This window comes from Pelobates fuscus, chromosome 9 (assembly GCF_036172605.1).
Source record: "Pelobates fuscus isolate aPelFus1 chromosome 9, aPelFus1.pri, whole genome shotgun sequence".
NCBI lineage: Eukaryota > Metazoa > Chordata > Amphibia > Anura > Pelobatidae > Pelobates > Pelobates fuscus.
In genome coordinates, this window is record NC_086325.1 from 98,279,197 (window position 1) to 98,298,020 (window position 18,824).

Genomic DNA, 18,824 nt, shown 5'->3' on the forward strand with positions numbered 1-18,824 from the left:
CACGGCCATACAATGGACTGTATGGGTGGAGGATCAATAGAAGATAGTATTAATTAAAGAGATATTACACCGTCTGATTATTGCAAATAGCAGACTTATTTACTAAACAGTGAAGTGAGGCACATGTAAAATGGAGTAGCAACACTAATTGGTTGAAATTAGATTGTAATCGGAGAAATATACATTAAAAACAGCTATTCCAGACCATATTGCGTTATTATTTTATCTGTTCACTGCATTCCTCCCTAGTGTCCCTATTTAGGATGGACAGTCTGTGTTTGGGACCAAATCCCCCTGTCCCTCTGTTCTATCCTAATGTCCCTCTTTTCTAGGAGCTCTATATTGATGGTGTGTCTGATGCGCATAACAGAGCTTGCAGCAATAATATTCACAGTAATGTGTCTTTAACCCATAACCATTAAGGAGACAGCTGCAAAAACTTGTCTTACCCTTAAGGACACAAGCCATTTTTGCATTTTTGCTGGTTTGTGTTCAAACGCAATTTGCATCTCTGTCATTTATTGCACCAACACATATTATATACCGTTTTTTAGAGGGCAAACGGCTTTAATTTTATGTCACATATACATAGATAAATTCTCATTGATTATAAAAAGAAAATGGGATTTATGTTTCACAGTTTTGGCAATAATAGCGTGTGCATAATATGTCCAGCTTAGAAAAAGTCATTCGAAGTAAATTCATTTATGTGTCTTGATTTATAGAGTACATAATATGTGTAGGATTTCAGTTTATTTTTAAAGTAACAGGTCACAAAATACAAGGACTAAAATAAAATTTTCATGTGAAACAATTTTAGAAGTTGGTATGTTTGTCTTGTAGGTTTAGTAGCCACCACAGAAAACAAAATTCATCAAAGGTAAGGAAAGGAGGGGGGGATACAGATTAAGCATACCTTTTTTTTTTTTAAACCACTCCCTCCCCCCACACAGCACCCCTAATACCCTCCTACACACACACAGTACCCGTACCCCCTCACACACTGTACCCCTACCCCCCACAACCTGCACCCTTATCCCCCACACCCAGAACCCCTACCCCCACACACACAGCACCCCTACCCCCACACACACACATAGCATACACAGCACCCCTACCCCCCCACACACACAGCACTCCTACCCCCAACACACACACAGCACCCCTACAGCACAGCACCCCTACCCCCACAGCACAGCACCCCTACCTTCCCACACAGCACATCACCCCTCACACACACAGCACCCCTCACACACACACACACATACACTGCACCCCTCAATGCAGTATGTGTGTGTGTATTCAGCAGTCTGTATGTGCGTGTATTCAGCAGTCTCTGTGTGTGTATGTATTCAGCAGTCTGTGTATATGTGTTCAGCAGACTGTGTGTGTGTATCCAGCAGTATGTGTGTGTGTACTCAGCAATCTGTATGTGTATTCAGCAGACTGTGTGTGTGTGTGTGTGTGTGTATATTCAGCAGTCTCTGTGTGTGTGTGTGTGTGTGTGTGTATTCAATTTGTTGGAGATACTAATAAATATAAGCTTAATTTTATCTATTTATATCATTATTTAAAATTTGTATCATTGAACTCTCTGTTGTTGTGTTCTTCTTTTAAAACAAAAGTTGTTAATTAGTTCACACAGCTGTACGAATAGTTTTTTCTAAACTTAAACCTCAGTAGACATGTGCAATTCGTTTCGGTCCGAATATGAATGCGGACAAATTTCTGGCAATTCGGACATTCGGGAACTTTCGAATGTCCGAATAGCCGAAGTGCCGAATTGCCGAGGTCCCGAAGTTCCAAAATTACCGAATTTCCGAAGTGCTGAAGTGCGAAGTTGACGAAGTGCTGAAGTGTCGAAGTTCCGAAGCAAAGTATTGCCTAAGTACTAATATACTTACCCAGTGGAAAAAGAATGTTACACTGTATACAAGTTTAAATAAAAAGTATACAAACATAGCCAGGATTCAGCTGTAAGCATTTGCAACACTTACAACAATCAAGTAACATACATTCATATAAAATGTAAGTTACTTAGCCTGTCAATGGAATGACAGGAATGAATAAGTAGATAACTCCCTAATTCCCATGGTATTAGGGAGCTATCTACTAAAAGGCTGAAAGACCTGAATTGGTCTTTCAGCCAAATTTACTAATACTAAGTAAAGATTACTTAGTATTAGTAAATTATGCCTCTACTCGCTATACCGCGAGTAGGGGCATGTCTATTAAGCAGTGAACAGTGAACATTAGGTCCCCCCTCATTCTAATTTAGGGCCCCCACCCACCGCTCAGGGGGTGGACATTAGGTCCCCCCCACTAATTAGTATTTAGGGCCCCCACCCACTGCTCAGGGGTGTGGGCTGGGGGGGAGGACAATAGGTCCCTCCCCATTATTTTACTTTAGGGCCCCCACCCACCGCTCAGGGGTTGAGGCTGGGGGGGCAATAGGTCCCTCCCCTTATTCTAATTTAGGGCCCACACCTGCCACTCATGGGTGGGGGCCGGGGGGAGGACAAAAGGTCCCCCCCATTATTTTACTTTAGGGGCCCCCCGTCACTCAGGGGGGGGCAATAGGTCCCCTTATTTCTAATTTAGGGCCCCCACCCGCCACTCAGGGGTGAGGGCCGGGAGGGGGGCAATAGGCCCCCCTTTAGTTTAAAAGCTCCCACTCGCGGGAGGGGGGGACCCCCTTTTTTTTTTTTAACAGTGAGCTGCTCACTGTTTACTAGACATGCCCCTACTTAACTGGTCACCATTTTTTTAACCAATTTATGTCAATGTTTGTGGTATATGCGAACATTGAAGGGGCACATTTGAGACACAGGCCTTCCATTTTTTTTTCAAACTTTGAATTTATAATCCAACAACCCCATAAAGGCATACTATTTCTTAAAGGACCACTATAGCAAGAGCCATGCGCACATTCAGTCAGTCCATAGGAAAGCATTTATAATGGTTTCCTATGGACGCTGGCGTCTTCTCACTGTGAAAATCACAGTGAGAAGCGCGGAAGCGCCTCTAGCGGCTGTCAGTGAGACAGCCACTAGAGGCTGGATTAACCCATATGTAAACATAGCAGTTTCTCTGAAACTGCTATGTTTACACCAGAAAGGATTAACCGTAGATGGACCTGGCACCCAGACCACTTCATTGAGCTGAAGTGGTCTGGGTGCCTATAGTGGTCCTTTAAAGAAGACATCCCAGGGTATTTCAAAAGACATATTTTGAACCTTAGTGTGGGATCATTTTTCCGCTAGCTTGTACCAATTGTAGTGGTAATAAGCATTTTTTCTGTCTTTTTGACACAACGTGAGTTTGCACAGTATATTTTGCAAACCTTATATGTGCTACGACTGTATAATACTTCATATGTTGCTCTGAGTACAGCAATACCCCCATATGTACCTTTGTAGGGTATATGTGGATGTTGAATGGACACAGCGTAAAACTTCAAAGTTAGAAAAAAACTGAATGGCTGCATCTCAAATGTGCCCCACATTTGAGATGCAGCCATTCAGTTTTTTTTTCTAACTTTGACGTTTTACGCTGTGTCCATGTTCCATTTTGGAGTAGTTTAGCTGGTTGGTTATTCAAACTTCCCCACAAACACATACTTTTTATTAAAGAACACACCCCGGGGTAATTCAAAAGGCATATTTTGAACCTTAGTGTGGGATCATTTTTTCGCTAGTATGTTTCAGGTGTAGTGGTAATGAGCATTTTGTAATGTATTTTGTTACTTTTTTTTCTTTTTAAAAATCTTTTGAAACTTTTTATTTTACTTATTAAATTTTCTTAACTGTTTTTACACTTTTAGATTTTTTTTATAAACTTTTCTTTTTACTGTTAACCCCTAACTACCCTAACACCAAATTCCCCAATTCCACACTAACTTCCACTAATCCCAGCTAGCTAAATATATAATTGTAAAATATTTAAATTAATTAATAAAAAAAATGTAACCCCTGAGGGGTAAAAAAAAAGAAAAAAAAATCAGATGACAGTGAAATGTAGTCCCTGCCAATTGATCACTGTAGTCAGTGGTCATTTGGCATGGAAGGGGTTAACTTTATTAAAGCAGGGGGGGGGGGGGGATTTTACTTTAACTTTTTTTTTTACAGGGAGAAGCAGATCATCACTGATCCGTCTCCCTGCCCTTCATACTGGACACGGAAGAGCAGGGAGGCGGATCATGTGTCCCTGCAGCACATACTCGCTCTGACAGCCTATCAGAGCGATCACAGCTGCAGGGACAGCGCGGTCAGGTGCTCCCCGTCTGCCTCTAATGCCAAGGCAGACCGGAGGAGCGTTAACCCAGCGATCGCCGCGATCTGGGGTTAACTTTAGTACATGACGGAAATTTTCTGTCAAGGGTCCTTAAGGCAAGGACAAGCTTGACGGAAAATTTCCATCTTTGGTCGGGAAAGGGTTAAGGACAGAGCCAATTGTACAAGTTGTGATAAAAAAATTTTTAAACAAAAACTGGAATTTGCGCTATATGTCTGTTCAACCATAATTTACCTCTTTCATATTAAGTGCACCCACACTTATTATATATCATTTTGTTTAGGAGAAACAGGGCTTTAATTTCACATTCACTATTCACATATAAAACATAATTTATTAAGAATAAAATCTAAAAAAGTGTGACAAATTTTAGTTCTGCGTGGCATTTTAACTGTGAATGTCATAATGCTGTTAGTTTTTACTACAATAAAATGCACATATTTGTATTCAGCAATGTCTCACGAGTACAACAGTATCATAGCCCAGAAATTAGAATTACCCCCATGATAGCAAAAATGCAAAAAAACTAAATTGGCCAGTGTTTGTGATTAATTTTGGCCACAGTTTGTGATGAAGTGGCTACTAAAAAAGACTGGACATACCCCATTTGCAATACCTTGTGTTGTCTACTTTTGCAAATGGTATGCCATCATGGGGATAATTCAATTTCTGGGCTACCATACGGTCTTAAAGGCAACATAATTAATTTGGTAAATTTCAATGAAAAATAATGAAATGGACAAGCCTTATATTTGACCCTGTAACTTTCAGAAACACTATACAACCAGTACATGGGGGGGGTACTGGACTTCGCTGAACACAAATATGAGTGTTTTAAAACAGTAAAACGCATCACAACAATATCGTAATTGAAAGTGCCGTTTATGTTTGAAAAATGCAAAAAACTTCACTTTCACTGACAATATCATCGCTGTGATATGTTTTACTGTTTTAAAACACTAATATTTGTGTTCAGCGAAGTCTCCCGAGTAAAACAGTACCCCCAATGTACAGGTTTTAGCGTGTTTTGGAAAGTTACAGGGTTAAATATGGTGCTAGCAAATTAAATTCTCTGGACTTTCAGCCTGGGTTGTCAGACAGGTCCCTTAAATTGCAATCAATAAAATTGCTTAATTATGTAAACATACTACATAAATATGCACGTAGAATTTAAATATATATACATATTTATATATTTAAAGTCTACATGTATATTTATGTAATTATGTATATGGATATATATATTTTGTATTATTTATTTATTTATATATACACAGGTATATATATAATTTAATTCTAAGTGTATTTTAATATTATATATTAATATTTTTATTATATTACATATTATATTTGTATGTATATATTAATATAAAAATACACTTAGTATGACATTATATATATATATATATATTTTTTTTTTTTTTTATTAATATATATTTTTTTTATTTTACAGCAGCAGGGAGACTGCCTGTCAGTTTAGGCAGTCCCCCTGCAGGCAGCACTATGGATGCCTATTGCGGCCATGTGACCGCTCTTTCAGAGCGATCACATGGCCTGCGGGGCCTAATTTGGCAAGGGGGGACTGTCTGGGCTGTCAGACAGTCCTCCCAGACTGGGAGGAACACTGATCGTTGGTGGGGTACGGCGAGGATCAGGTAGGTGAATAAGACGGCGGGGATGTTCTATGCCGCACGCTGGCATTTAGAGCCACCCCTTCAAGGACGGCATAGAACGCCTGCTGTCCTTAAGGGGTTAAGGACGGAGACAATTATACAAGTTCTGACCAAAACATCATGTAAACTAGTGGTAGTCAACCTGGTCCCTACTGCCCACTAGTGGACGATTGAAGCTTTACTGGTGAGCGGTGGTGGGTTTTATCTGTGACCCTCAGTTTCCCTGGCAAAACCACATGTTCCGTGCAGGTATGCGCCTCCCTCCAGCCATCGAGAGAGATCTCACACGAAAAGCCAAACCACGGATTGCGCAAATGCCTCTGTTTGCTAAATCTCTCTGGATGGCTAAAAAGAAACGCGTGCAGCATCACTCCTGATCGGGACAGGTGGGGGCGTGATGATGTAACATGTACGAAGAGGAGGGGAGATGATGCACTCAATGTGAAAATAGAGACTGGAAGAAGTGTGGCATTTAGAGTGGCTGATATTGAACTTTGGCAAGCCAAGTTCTGTTATTTTCAGTTTACTTAACATAAAATAAAAAAAGAAGTAAAGGAAGGAGGAGAGAATAGCAAGAAAGGAAAAAAAATATTTAAAGATATTCCTTTTTTCAGGTTTTTTTTTTTTTTTGGGGGGGGTAATAATAAAGTGTGCTACCTAGTTCAGCCTTTCTGCTGGTGACTGCAATAAGAAAGGAGAAAAGAGAAGAGGAAAATAAGAAAAAGAAAATAAAAATTGAAAAAAATCCAAAATCCAGTTTTCATATTTAACTTTCTTTTTCTTCAATTTAAGCAGCTCCCGGGCTAGTAGGCAAAGCATCGATGGAAATGCAGAAATTCATTAAATTTTAATTATATATGTATAAACATGAATAAAGTAGAAATAAAAAGATAAATTTAAATACATACTTTATTTTAAAAACCCTCCTTTTTAACAAAACATATCGCACTTGCACTAAAAAAAATGTAGTTAATGTGGCACCAGTGGGCAGTAAAGAGATTTTACCATCAACAAAGACACAAAAGTGGGAGTTAGGTATTAAAAGGTTGACTACCCCTGATGCAAACAAACCTAATAATTTGAGCTATATTTCTGTTCAACCACAGTTTTGCTCTTTCATAGTAAGTGCAGTGTGACTGAGCTCCTGTACTCTAACCGAGTACCACCGCCCAGTCATCTTCCTAGCCGCTTGCAGGCACCCTGGAACACTTGAGCCCCAGTTGCCGAAGCTTGACTGGGGTACTTCTGGAGCTTTTCCACCCAACCAGGCTGCAGCTCGCCTTCCAGGCAGGAATCATCCCTTCTGCCTCTTCCGCTGTAGCCCCTCTGCCAGACAGGTATCCACATCCGCCTGCAATGTTATAGCTCTTGTCTTTAAAAAGACAGTTGCGGCTCTCAGGCCTAGCTCTCTTGCTTTATCCCAGGGCTAGAGGGATCCTGCAACCAGCAAACAGGTCTGAAGACTCCATCATTGGGATCCCTACAAATCCACACAGAACACAATTTTTCAAAAGGAACTGACATCCAAAACATTATTTTTCTCGGGACTAGCCCATATAATTATTACATAAAGATTGATGTGACAACTCAATAAAAATACAAACAGTCAAATCATAGCAGACAACATACAGCAACTTATTATAACAATGACATATTTAAAAAGGGGTGGGGAAGACAATAATTAAAAGACAATATCTATCCTGCCTGCAGAATTAGCAATATGCAAATCTACCCGTGCCGTTTGCTGATGCTGGGAGCCGGAATATGACGTCATATTCCGGCTCCCGACATCAGCAAACGGCCCGCAAGGGAGCAGAGCAGAGAGAACACAGCTCCCTCGCCGCGTCTGACAGGAACTCTGCCGTCTGCCGCATTGAAGCCCCACTGGACTCCAGGGACAGATCCAGTTATTCAGGTAGGGAGGCTGGGTGGACATTTAATATTATTAATTTGTGTATGTGCGTGTCTGAATGTGTATGTGTCTGTAAGTGTATGTGTGTGTCTGAATGTGTATGTGTCTGTAAGTGTATGTGTGTGTCTGTAAGTGTGTCTGAGTGTGTGTGTATGTCTTTGTCTGTGAGTGAGTGTGTTTGTCTGTAAGTGTATGGTGTTGGAGTGTGTCTGTGAGTGTGTGTGTCTGAGTGTGTGGGTGTGGGTGTGTGCGTCTGTGGGTGTGTGTGTCTGTATGTATGTGTCTGCATGTGTGTGTGTGGAGGGGGGACATGTGGGGTAGGAGGTAGATGTATGGGGGGCCCCCAGGGCAATTTTCGCACCAGGGCTTTCTAGTTACGCCTCTGCCCAGGAATTAAAATTAACCCCATAATACCATAAATGGCATGCCATTTGCGAAAGTAGACAACCCAAGGTATCCTAACTGGGGCATGTCCAGTCTTTTTAACTAGCTACTTAGTCACAAAGTTAGAACACATATATGTGCTTGGGAAGTCTCCAGAGTACAACAGTACGCCCATGTACAGGTTTTATGGTGTTTTGGAAAGTTACAGGGTTAAATATAGAGCTTGCAAAATTCAATTATTTGGACTTTCTGCCTAGGTTTTCAGGAAGGTCCTTAAATTGCAATTAATAAAATCACATAATTATGTAAAAGGAAAACATAAATATACAGATAGAATAAAAAGAATATTGATAGATAAATAGAGAGATAGATATTTTAATTTATTTATACATATATTTATATGTGAGTATATATATATATATATATACACATAAAATTTCATTCTACGTATATTTTGATATCAATATATATAGATATTGTTATCAACATACACTTGAATTACGTTTATATATTTGCTACTGTACTATCTAGAGAGGTGATATAGCTCTATAATCTAAATAGTTTAAACTTGTGCAATTTTAAAGAAAACCTTTTTTGTGTCATATACATAAATCTTATTACTCTTTTTTTTTTTTAAATACTGTTTTGTTTCCCACCTGTTGGTGGCAGTAAGAGTCGTTGTTTTTTTGTTTTGTTTTTATTCTCCTTTATACCACTAGATGTCATGAAGTCTCCACTTTATCTCTAATAAACTGCATTTGCCATCTGTATTGTATTGATGCATGTAAAACAATTGTAAAGAACTCACACAAAGATTATGATCTACTAAGCTTCTGGTTGTCTCTATTCCTCAGCCAAAGTTCTTCCCTACCCACAAGATCTTCTCAGAGAGCCAGAGTGTACAGACGCTATCAGCAGGAGTCACTCACTCGCCCTGGAACTCCGGCTCGGCCACGGTCAGCCTGTTGTTTCGGTAATTTTGTAACTAGGTTTTCCCCGCCTTCCCAACGATTGAGGAAGGCGCTTTTTGGAGGGAATCTACTACCCCTTGGGACCAACAATCGCTCCCTGTAACCACCAGGAAGCTCCCTTGCTACGAGGAGATATAGCTCTGGGAAATCACTAGTGAATGACCCCAACCGCATGGAACTCTTTCTGGCCAGACCTGTTACCGGGGACGGCCAAAACCTTGCCACAGTTGCTTTTGAATGGATCCATGGATGCAAGTGGTATTTTCCTAGAATGGGCACTCGGATCAGACCTTTCTGGGGATATATAACATGTGGGGGTTCATTGTGATTAAATAAATTTTTAGGGGTATTGTCTAGGCCCCCTGCTTGCCGCGAGGTGCGGTCGCACCCGACCAGTGCGACTGCGCTGACTATCTGAGCTTACCTGCTCAGCGGCAAGTCAGGATCCCCTCAGCCGGGTTCTCCTGGCCGCCTGCCCGAATTCAAGATGGTGGCGACCACACGGTCGTGGCATAGATAGCTCTGCGCCCCAGGGTCGCATGAACGTGCTTGTGACATCATGACGTTGACGCACACGCACGTTCTGGGGTGATAGGTCACCCTCTGACAAATCACAGTCAAAGGAAAGATATTTAAATCCCTGAAGTACCCTAGTTCAACCCCTGTCGTGGTTTCCGTTCCTGGTTCCAGAGAGAGCGTTTTCTTATCCTGTCTTTGATATTCCTGGTATTTTGACCTTGGCTATTCCTGACTATTCTGATTTCTGGTTTTCCTGACTTGGCTTGTTTAACGATATTGTGAATTCTGGTTTCCTTGACCTTGGATATCCCTTGACCATTCTCTGTCTTTAACGTATTAGTCCAGCCATTCTAAGGACCGGTTTACGTTCTATTCTTTTCTGTTCTGTCTATGTAGATGTTACATAGTTCTGCGTGCTGGACCACACTAGCAGTCTTGACAGGTATATTGTGTTGCGACCTCTGTATCTGGAAGATAATTAGTTTAACCGTGGGCCAACTAATTTATCTCCCAGACACAGAGGCGCCTGGGCGAGCTTAAGATATAATGAATAGAGACCCCATGTTGGGTGTCTGGGTATAAATATTTGTGCTTTTACCTAACAGAAGCAGTTGTTTTACCCTTCATCAAGGTATGGGTATGCCTGCGAGAGCTATAATACACTACTACCTTGCAGGATCTGTAAGAGAGCTACGACGGAGGTACCACTCTGGGTACAGGCGCTCCGTTACATTAATAAACTATGTGATAAGGTGAATGGGGTGGTTTGTGAGGGAGTTTATACTTCCACTACATTGTTGTCAGGGTACCTGAAGTCTCTACCTCCGAGAGAGGTAGAGACTTAGACGTTCATCCGTCCGGACGCCATGTTTCCTCTGTTCCTCGCGGTCGACCCGGTCACACAAACGCCGGCCGCGAGGGAGTCTCTTCCTTTTGTAGCATGGTGCCCGGAGGCCGACGTCATCACGCCAATCCGGAACGACCTGTCACTCAGTCCGAGACAGACTAATCAGGTTTCGTCGGAGGCGTGTCTATCCTCTCTAGCCAGGGTATTTAAACATACTTCGCCCTGTTGCTCATTGCCCTGTCGTGGTTCTAGCCTGTCTAGTCACACAGTGCTCTGGTATTTCTCAGTTATCCTTTTGGTTTCGACCCGGCTTGTTTCCTTACTCTGTTTACCTCCGTTATCCTTGACCCGGCTTGTTCCTCGCTTACCTGTCTTCTCGTTCCCTCGACCTCGGCTTGTCTCTGACCATTCTCTATACTCTCTGTACGTTAGCCCGGCCATTCTAAGGACCGGTATACGTATCCTGTACCTGTTTGTACTTTGCGTGTTGGATCCCTGTCCCGATCCTGACATTACGACAGGGCCAATGGATCCTGCAGGTACAAACAGTCAGGTTGGTTCCTCTGATTCCAGGTTTGACGCCATGGAACACAGAATGGACCAAATGGCCTTAGCACTACAGGCATTGTTGTCTCGTGCTAATAATCCTCCAGAGGAGACGCGTCCTACTCCTATTTCCTCTGTAGGTTCAGGCCTAGAGGTAGCTACTGTAGGTGCCTCTTCCCGTGTTACTCCACCTGTACGTTATAGTGGGTCACCTGAGAAGTGTCGTGGTTTTTTAAACCAGATCAGCATTCACTTTGAATTGCAACCTCGCTCCTATCCTACCGATAGGGCAAAGGTTGGGTTTATTATCACCTTACTCATTGAGAAAGCTCTGAGATGGGCTAACCCATTATGGGAGAACGATAACCCGTTGGTATACAATTATACTGCCTTTGTAGCTGCTTTTAGAAGAACTTTTGACCCCCCTGGTAGAAAGGTCAATGCAGCCAGATTACTGTTGCGCCTGAGACAGGAGAACCGAACATTAGTGGATTATGCACTAGAGTTCAGGTCTCTGGCGTCAGAAGTTAAGTGGAATGAACAGGCTTATATGGATGTATTCTTGAACGGGTTATCAGATGTTATCCTTGACGAAATTGCTACTAGGGAGCTACCAGAGAATTTAGAGGACTTAATTTCGTTCATTTCTCGTATTGATGAACGTATAAGAGAAAGACAGAACACTCGAGAGAGGAACCTAAGACCTGCCTTTAAATTAGCACCTGCATTTCTAAGTCCTGAGTCCAATACCTCACTAATTCCTGAACCTATGCAGATAGGCAATACTCATCTCTCAGAAGAGGAGAGACTGTACAGGAGAAGGGAGGGATTGTGTATGTATTGTGGAGTCAGAGGTCATTTACGCCTGAATTGTCCTGTTCGCTCGGGAAACGCCCGCACCTAAGTTTCTCTAGAGGACAGGCCTTGGGTGTTTCTATTTTGTCCTCTACGCATAATTACAAAAATCACAGGCTGTTACTACCAGTTTCTTTAACATGGAAGAAGGAAGTACTTAAGACCGTGGCATTGATAGATTCCGGCGCTGCTGAGAATTTTATCGATCAAGCCTTTGCCACTAAGCACACTATTCCTTCCCAGTTAAGAGAGATCCCCTTGGCCGTTGAGGCCATTGATGGTAGACCACTACTCGAGCCTGTTATTACTCGTGAGACTATATCCATGAGCCTGTCTGTTGGTATCTTACACGAGGAGAGTATATCTCTTATGCTTATTTCGTCCCCTTCCGTTCCCATAGTCCTGGGGTATCCATGGTTAAAGAGACATAACCCTACTATCGATTGGGAGTTAGGGGAGATACTCTCGTGGGGTCAGGGTTGTCAGGAGAGGTGTTTACAGAAGGTATCCCCTTTGGCTGTAATTTACACACCTGACACTACTACCCAGCCTAAAGAGAGACAGATACCTCCTTTGTACATGGACTTAAAGGCAGTATTCGATAAAAAGAACGCTGATACTCTACCTCCACACAGGTCCTTTGATTGTAAAATTAACCTATTACCTGGTACCATGCCTCCTAGGGGCAATGTATACCCTCTATCCACTAAAGAGAATGCTGTTTTAGAGGAGTATATTCAGGAGAATTTAGACAAGGGATTTATCAGGAGATCCTCATCTCCTGCCGGGGCTGGGTTCTTTTTTGTTAAGAAGAGGGATGGGTCACTCAGACCTTGTATCGATTATCGAGGGTTGAATAAAATAACCATCAGGAATGCCTATCCTATCCCCTTGATTACAGAACTCTTTGATCGGTTAAAGGGCTCTAAGATTTTCACCAAGTTGGACCTCAGAGGGGCGTACAACTTGGTGAGAATTCAGCAAGGCCATGAGTGGAAGACAGCGTTTAATACCCGCTATGGTCATTATGAGTATACGGTCATGCCTTTTGGTCTCTGTAACGCACCTGCAGTTTTCCAAGATTTGATTAACGAAGTTCTTAGGGAATTTCAACATGATTGTGTTATTGTCTACCTGGATGACATACTCATACACTCTAAAGAGATTGAGACCCACCATCGACAAGTCAGACAGGTATTACACAAACTTTTACAACATGGTTTGTACTGTAAACTTGAGAAATGCAGTTTTGACCAGACCCAGATAGACTTTCTTGGATACGTGATTTCTGGGGAGGGCTTTAAGATGGATCCTGACAAACTCCAGTCTATTTTAGATTGGCCATTGCCTCAGGGACTCAAAGCTATTCAGAGATTTATTGGCTTCTCTAATTATTATAGACGCTTCATTAAGGGCTACTCGTCTATTATTGCGCCCATCACCAATATGACCAAACAAGGGGCGGATACTAAGACATGGTCTACTGATGCTCTAGCTGCTTTCAAGAGTCTCAAAGAACTTTTTTCTTCTGCTCCAATACTAGTCCATCCGGATACGACCTTACCGTTCCTGCTCGAGGTCGATGCCTCTGAGACAGGAGTAGGGGCGGTTCTGTCACAAAGATTGGGGGTAGATAAACCATTGCACCCATGTGGTTTTTTTTCTAAGAAACTTTCGGGCCCTGAGAGCAGATATGACATCGGCGACAGAGAACTCTTAGCAGTCATTAAAGCCTTAAAGGAATGGAGACATTTATTAGAGGGAACCTTACACCCTATTACTATCCTGACGGACCACAAGAACTTGTCCTACATTGGGGAGGCTAAGCGCCTGTCCTCTAGGCAGGCTCGTTGGTCCTTATTCCTGACCCACTTCAACTATGTGCTGACTTATAGACCTGGTTCAAAAAATTCTAAAGCCGATGCCTTATCTCGCCAGTATGAACCTTCTACTGTACCTGAGCCGGTCCTTTCCTCTATAGTTCCGAAATGCAATATTGTTGCTAATACGAATCTCAGGATTCATTCTCCGTTACTGGCCGAGATCGTTAAGCTACAACATTTAGCACCTAGACAGACTCCTGTGGGTCGACATTTCGTTCCTCCTGCTCTTCAACTGGAACTGTTGCAGTGTTTCCATAACAGCAAGATGGCGGGACATCCTGGTATTCGCAAGACTTTTGCGTTGATCTCTAAGGATTTCTGGTGGCCTGCTTTACGTAGGGATACTAAAGATTTCATCGCTGCATGTGAGGTTTGTACTAAGACCAAACAACCTCATACGCTTCCTTGTGGATTCCTGCACCCCTTAGAAGTTCCAGAGAAGCCGTGGTCCTGCTTGGCCATGGACTTTATTGTCGATCTACCTATCTCTAAAAAACAGACTGTTATCCTCACCGTGGTTGACAGATTCACTAAGATGGCACACTTCATTCCTCTGCCTAAACTTCCATCTTCTCCCGAATTGGCCGAGATATTCGCTAGGGAGATTTTTCGCCTACATGGGATACCCTCTCAAATTGTGTCTGACAGAGGTTCCCAATTTATTTCCCGTTTTTGGAGGTCCTTCTGTTCGCAACTTGGTATCAAATTGAACTTTTCTTCTGCCTATCACCCTCAGTCTAATGGAGCTGCTGAACGTACCAACCAGAAAATTGAACAATATTTGCGATGTTTTGTTTCCGAACACCAGGATGATTGGGTCGGTTTGATTCCTTGGGCAGAGTTTGCACACAACAATCTCGTTTGCGATTCTACTCGTGCAAGCCCCTTCTTCATGAATTATGGCTTTCACCCGTCTATTCTTCCTTCGGCTTCTCCTTCCCAGGGGGTGCCGTCGGTTGATATTCATGTTGCTAATTTGAGGAAGTTGTGGGATCAAACTCGGCAAATCCTTACGCACAATTCTATGCTGGTTAAGAAACATGCTGATAAACGTAGAAGGGCGGCTCCGCTCTTTGTTCCGGGTGATAGGGTATGGTTGAGCACGAGGAACATCCGTTTAAAGGTGCCCTCCATGAAGTTCGCTCCCCGTTATATTGGACCTTACAGGGTGTTGTCTCGTATCAATCCAGTTGCGTATCGTCTAGCTCTTCCTGATACCTTACGCATCCCTAACTCGTTTCATGTGTCGTTGCTGAAACCTCTTATTTGTAACAGGTTCTCCTCCACAACAGCCCCTCCTTGTCCTGTTCAGGTGGAGGGTCAGGAGGAGTATGAGGTTAACTCTATTATTGATTCTCGTATCTCCCGGGGGAAAGTACAATATCTGGTCGATTGGAAGGGATACGGTCCTGAGGAGAGGAGTTGGGTACCTCAGGAGGATGTTCATGCTCCTCGTCTCCGCAGGGCGTATCACTCTCGCTTTCCATCTCGTCCCGGTTCTTTCCGCCCGGTGGGCGTATCTGAGGGGGGGGGTACTGTCAGGGTACCTGAAGTCTCTACCTCCGAGAGAGGTAGAGACTTAGACGTTCATCCGTCCGGACGCCATGTTTCCTCTGTTCCTCGCGGTCGACCCGGTCACACAAACGCCGGCCGCGAGGGAGTCTCTTCCTTTTGTAGCATGGTGCCCGGAGGCCGACGTCATCACGCCAATCCGGAACGACCTGTCACTCAGTCCGAGACAGACTAATCAGGTTTCGTCGGAGGCGTGTCTATCCTCTCTAGCCAGGGTATTTAAACATACTTCGCCCTGTTGCTCATTGCCCTGTCGTGGTTCTAGCCTGTCTAGTCACACAGTGCTCTGGTATTTCTCAGTTATCCTTTTGGTTTCGACCCGGCTTGTTTCCTTACTCTGTTTACCTCCGTTATCCTTGACCCGGCTTGTTCCTCGCTTACCTGTCTTCTCGTTCCCTCGACCTCGGCTTGTCTCTGACCATTCTCTATACTCTCTGTACGTTAGCCCGGCCATTCTAAGGACCGGTATACGTATCCTGTACCTGTTTGTACTTTGCGTGTTGGATCCCTGTCCCGATCCTGACAATTGTTCAGAGAGGTATATGATATTTATCCCCAGGGGGAGTATGTGTTGTGTGTATATAACTTTAATGAATGTTTAGTTATGGGCCCCTGGGGTGGAGCATTTGGAGAGCAGGGTGGGCCAATGCTCCACTCCGCTGTTTATTGTTTTTCTTGGGAAATATAGGTCCAGGCCAGGGTTTTGGACTGTCTCCAACCCACTGCTCAGCTGCAGGTAATTAGCTGCAGCAGTGAGAATAAACCCCTCCCTGCTAGGCAGGTACGTGGAGATTTTTGTTTTCTCTCTTGGAGGGCTGGAAGTAACAGGCTGACTGAGCACTGGAGTGCAGAGAGTTGACAAGACACTAGGTTGGTGAAACCAGTATTGTTTTTGTTATAGTTTAACCCTTGAGAGATAGGGAATTTGATGTTAGTAAGTAGAGTTGAGCGAACCCGGACCGCAATGTTCGGGTTCGTACCGAACATTACGTTTTTTGGACCCCGGACCCGAACACGGACATATCACTGTATGTTCGTGTTGGAGTTTGGTGTTCAGCAATTTAATGACGCGTTTTGAAAGGCTGCAGGGCAGCCAATCAACAAGCGTTTGACTTGTGTGCCCTTAGAAGCCATCACAGCCATGCCTACTAATGGCATGGCTGTGATTGGCCAGTGCAGCATGTGACCCAGCCTCTATAAAAACTGGTTACTTAGTATTATTAAATTATGCCCCTACTCACTATACTGCAGTTAAACAGTTAAAAAAAATAAAAAAATTCCCCCCTCCTGAGCCCCCACCCGCGACCCGCGAGTGGGGGCTTTTAAACTAAACGGGGACCTATTGCCCCACCCCGGCCCCCACCCCTGAGCGGGGGCCCTAAATACCAATAAGGGGGGGGCTATTGTCCTTCCCCCTGGTCCCCACCCCTGCGCGGCGGGTGGGGCCCTAAATAACAAAAAGGGGGGTACCGATTGTCCTCCCCCCTGACCCCCACCCCTGTGCGGCGGGAGGTGGCCCTAAATAACAATAAGGGGGGGACCTACTGTCCTCCCCCCGGCACCCACCCCTGCGCAGTGGGTGGGGACCATAAATAAGAATGGGGGGGACCTACTGTTTTCCCCCTGGCCCCACCCCTGAGCGGTGGGTGGGGGCCATAAATAAAAATTGGGGGGGGCTACTGTCCTCCCCCTCGGCCCCCACCCCTGCGCGGTGGGTGGGGGCCATAGTCACCCCCCTCCCCCCCAATAAATAACCCCTACCTACCCCCTCATCCTAAAAATAATGAGGGGGGACCTTTATCTAAATACCTGTAAAAAAAATAGACTTACCATTTGATGTCTTCTTTCTTCTAAACTCTTCTCTTTTCAGCCCCAAAAAAGGTCAAATAAAAATCCATAATAACCGACGCACTTTAAAAAAAAAAAAAGAATCCATTTTCACTCATGGAGGGCTCCGTGCAAACTGAGCTCTGCAGGGCGGGGGAAGGCTTATAATAAAGCCTTTCCCCACCCTGCAATTAGGCTCAGAGCACTCTGATTGGTGGGTTTAAGCCATCCAATCAGAGTGCTCTGACAAGTAAATGAAGAGACTGACAGGTAAGTCTCTACATTTACCTGTCACAGCACTCTGATTGGTTGGCTTGAAATCCACCAATCAGAGTGCTCTGTGTCATTTTACACAGAGTGGGAAAGTCTATTTTTTTCTGTTTTACAGGTATTTAGATAAGGGTCCCCCCTCATTATTTTTACGATGAGGGAGGTAGGTAGGGGTTATTTTTTGGGGGGGAGGGGGTGACTAGGGGTTTGCGGACCCTTAGTCACCTAGGGTGGGGTTCAATTTTTATTTAGGGCCCCCACCTGCCGCTCAGGGGTGGGGGCCGGGGGGAGGACAGTAGGTCCCCCCTCATTATTTTTATGGCCCCCCACCCACCGCGCAGGGGTGGGGGCGGGGGAAGGACAGTAGGACCTCCCCCATTATGATTTATGGTCCCCACCTACCGCGCAGGGGTGGGGGCTGGGGGGAGGACAGTAGGTCCCCCCCTCATTATTTTTATGGCCCCTACCCACCACGCAGGGGTGGGGGCGGGGGGAGGACAGTAGGTCGTCCCCCCATTGTGATTTATGACCCCCACCCACCACGCAGGGGTGGGGGTGGGGGGAGGACAGTAGGTCCTCCCCCCATTGTGATTTATGGCACCCACCCACCGTGCAGGGGTGGGGGCCGGGGGGAGGACAGTAGGTCCCCCCCTCATTATTTTTATGGCCCCCACCCACCACGCAGGGGTGGGGGCGGGGGGAGGACAGTAGGTCTCCCCCAGTGTGTATCAGGGTCCCTGAGAACAGGTGTCAATCCATATCTGCCAAGTGACCCTATGTAGGAGGAACAGTCCCTATTCTGCTCTGTGTCAGTGTGTATCAGGGATCCTTAGGATAGGTGTCAATCCATATCTGCCAAGTGACCCTATGTAGGGGGAACAGTCTCTATTCTGCTCTGTGTCAGTGTGTATCAGGGTCTCTGAGGACAGGTGTCAATCCATATCTGCCAAGTGACCCTATGTAGGGGGAACAGTCTCTATTCTGCTCTGTGTCAGTGTGTATCAGGGATCCTTAGGATAGGTGTCAATCTATATCTGCCAAGTGACCCTATGTAGGGGGAATAGTCCCTATTCTGCTCTGTGTCAGGTTGTATCAGGGTCTCTGAGGACAGGTGTCAATCCATATGTCAAGGTGTCAATATGTCATATGTCAGGTGTCAATCCATATCCATTGTGATTTAGGAATGTTAGGTGATTTCTGCCCTTTATGGATTAAAACCAGACTCTGCATCAACTGTGTAATTTTCCATGGGAGTTTTGCCATGGATCCCCC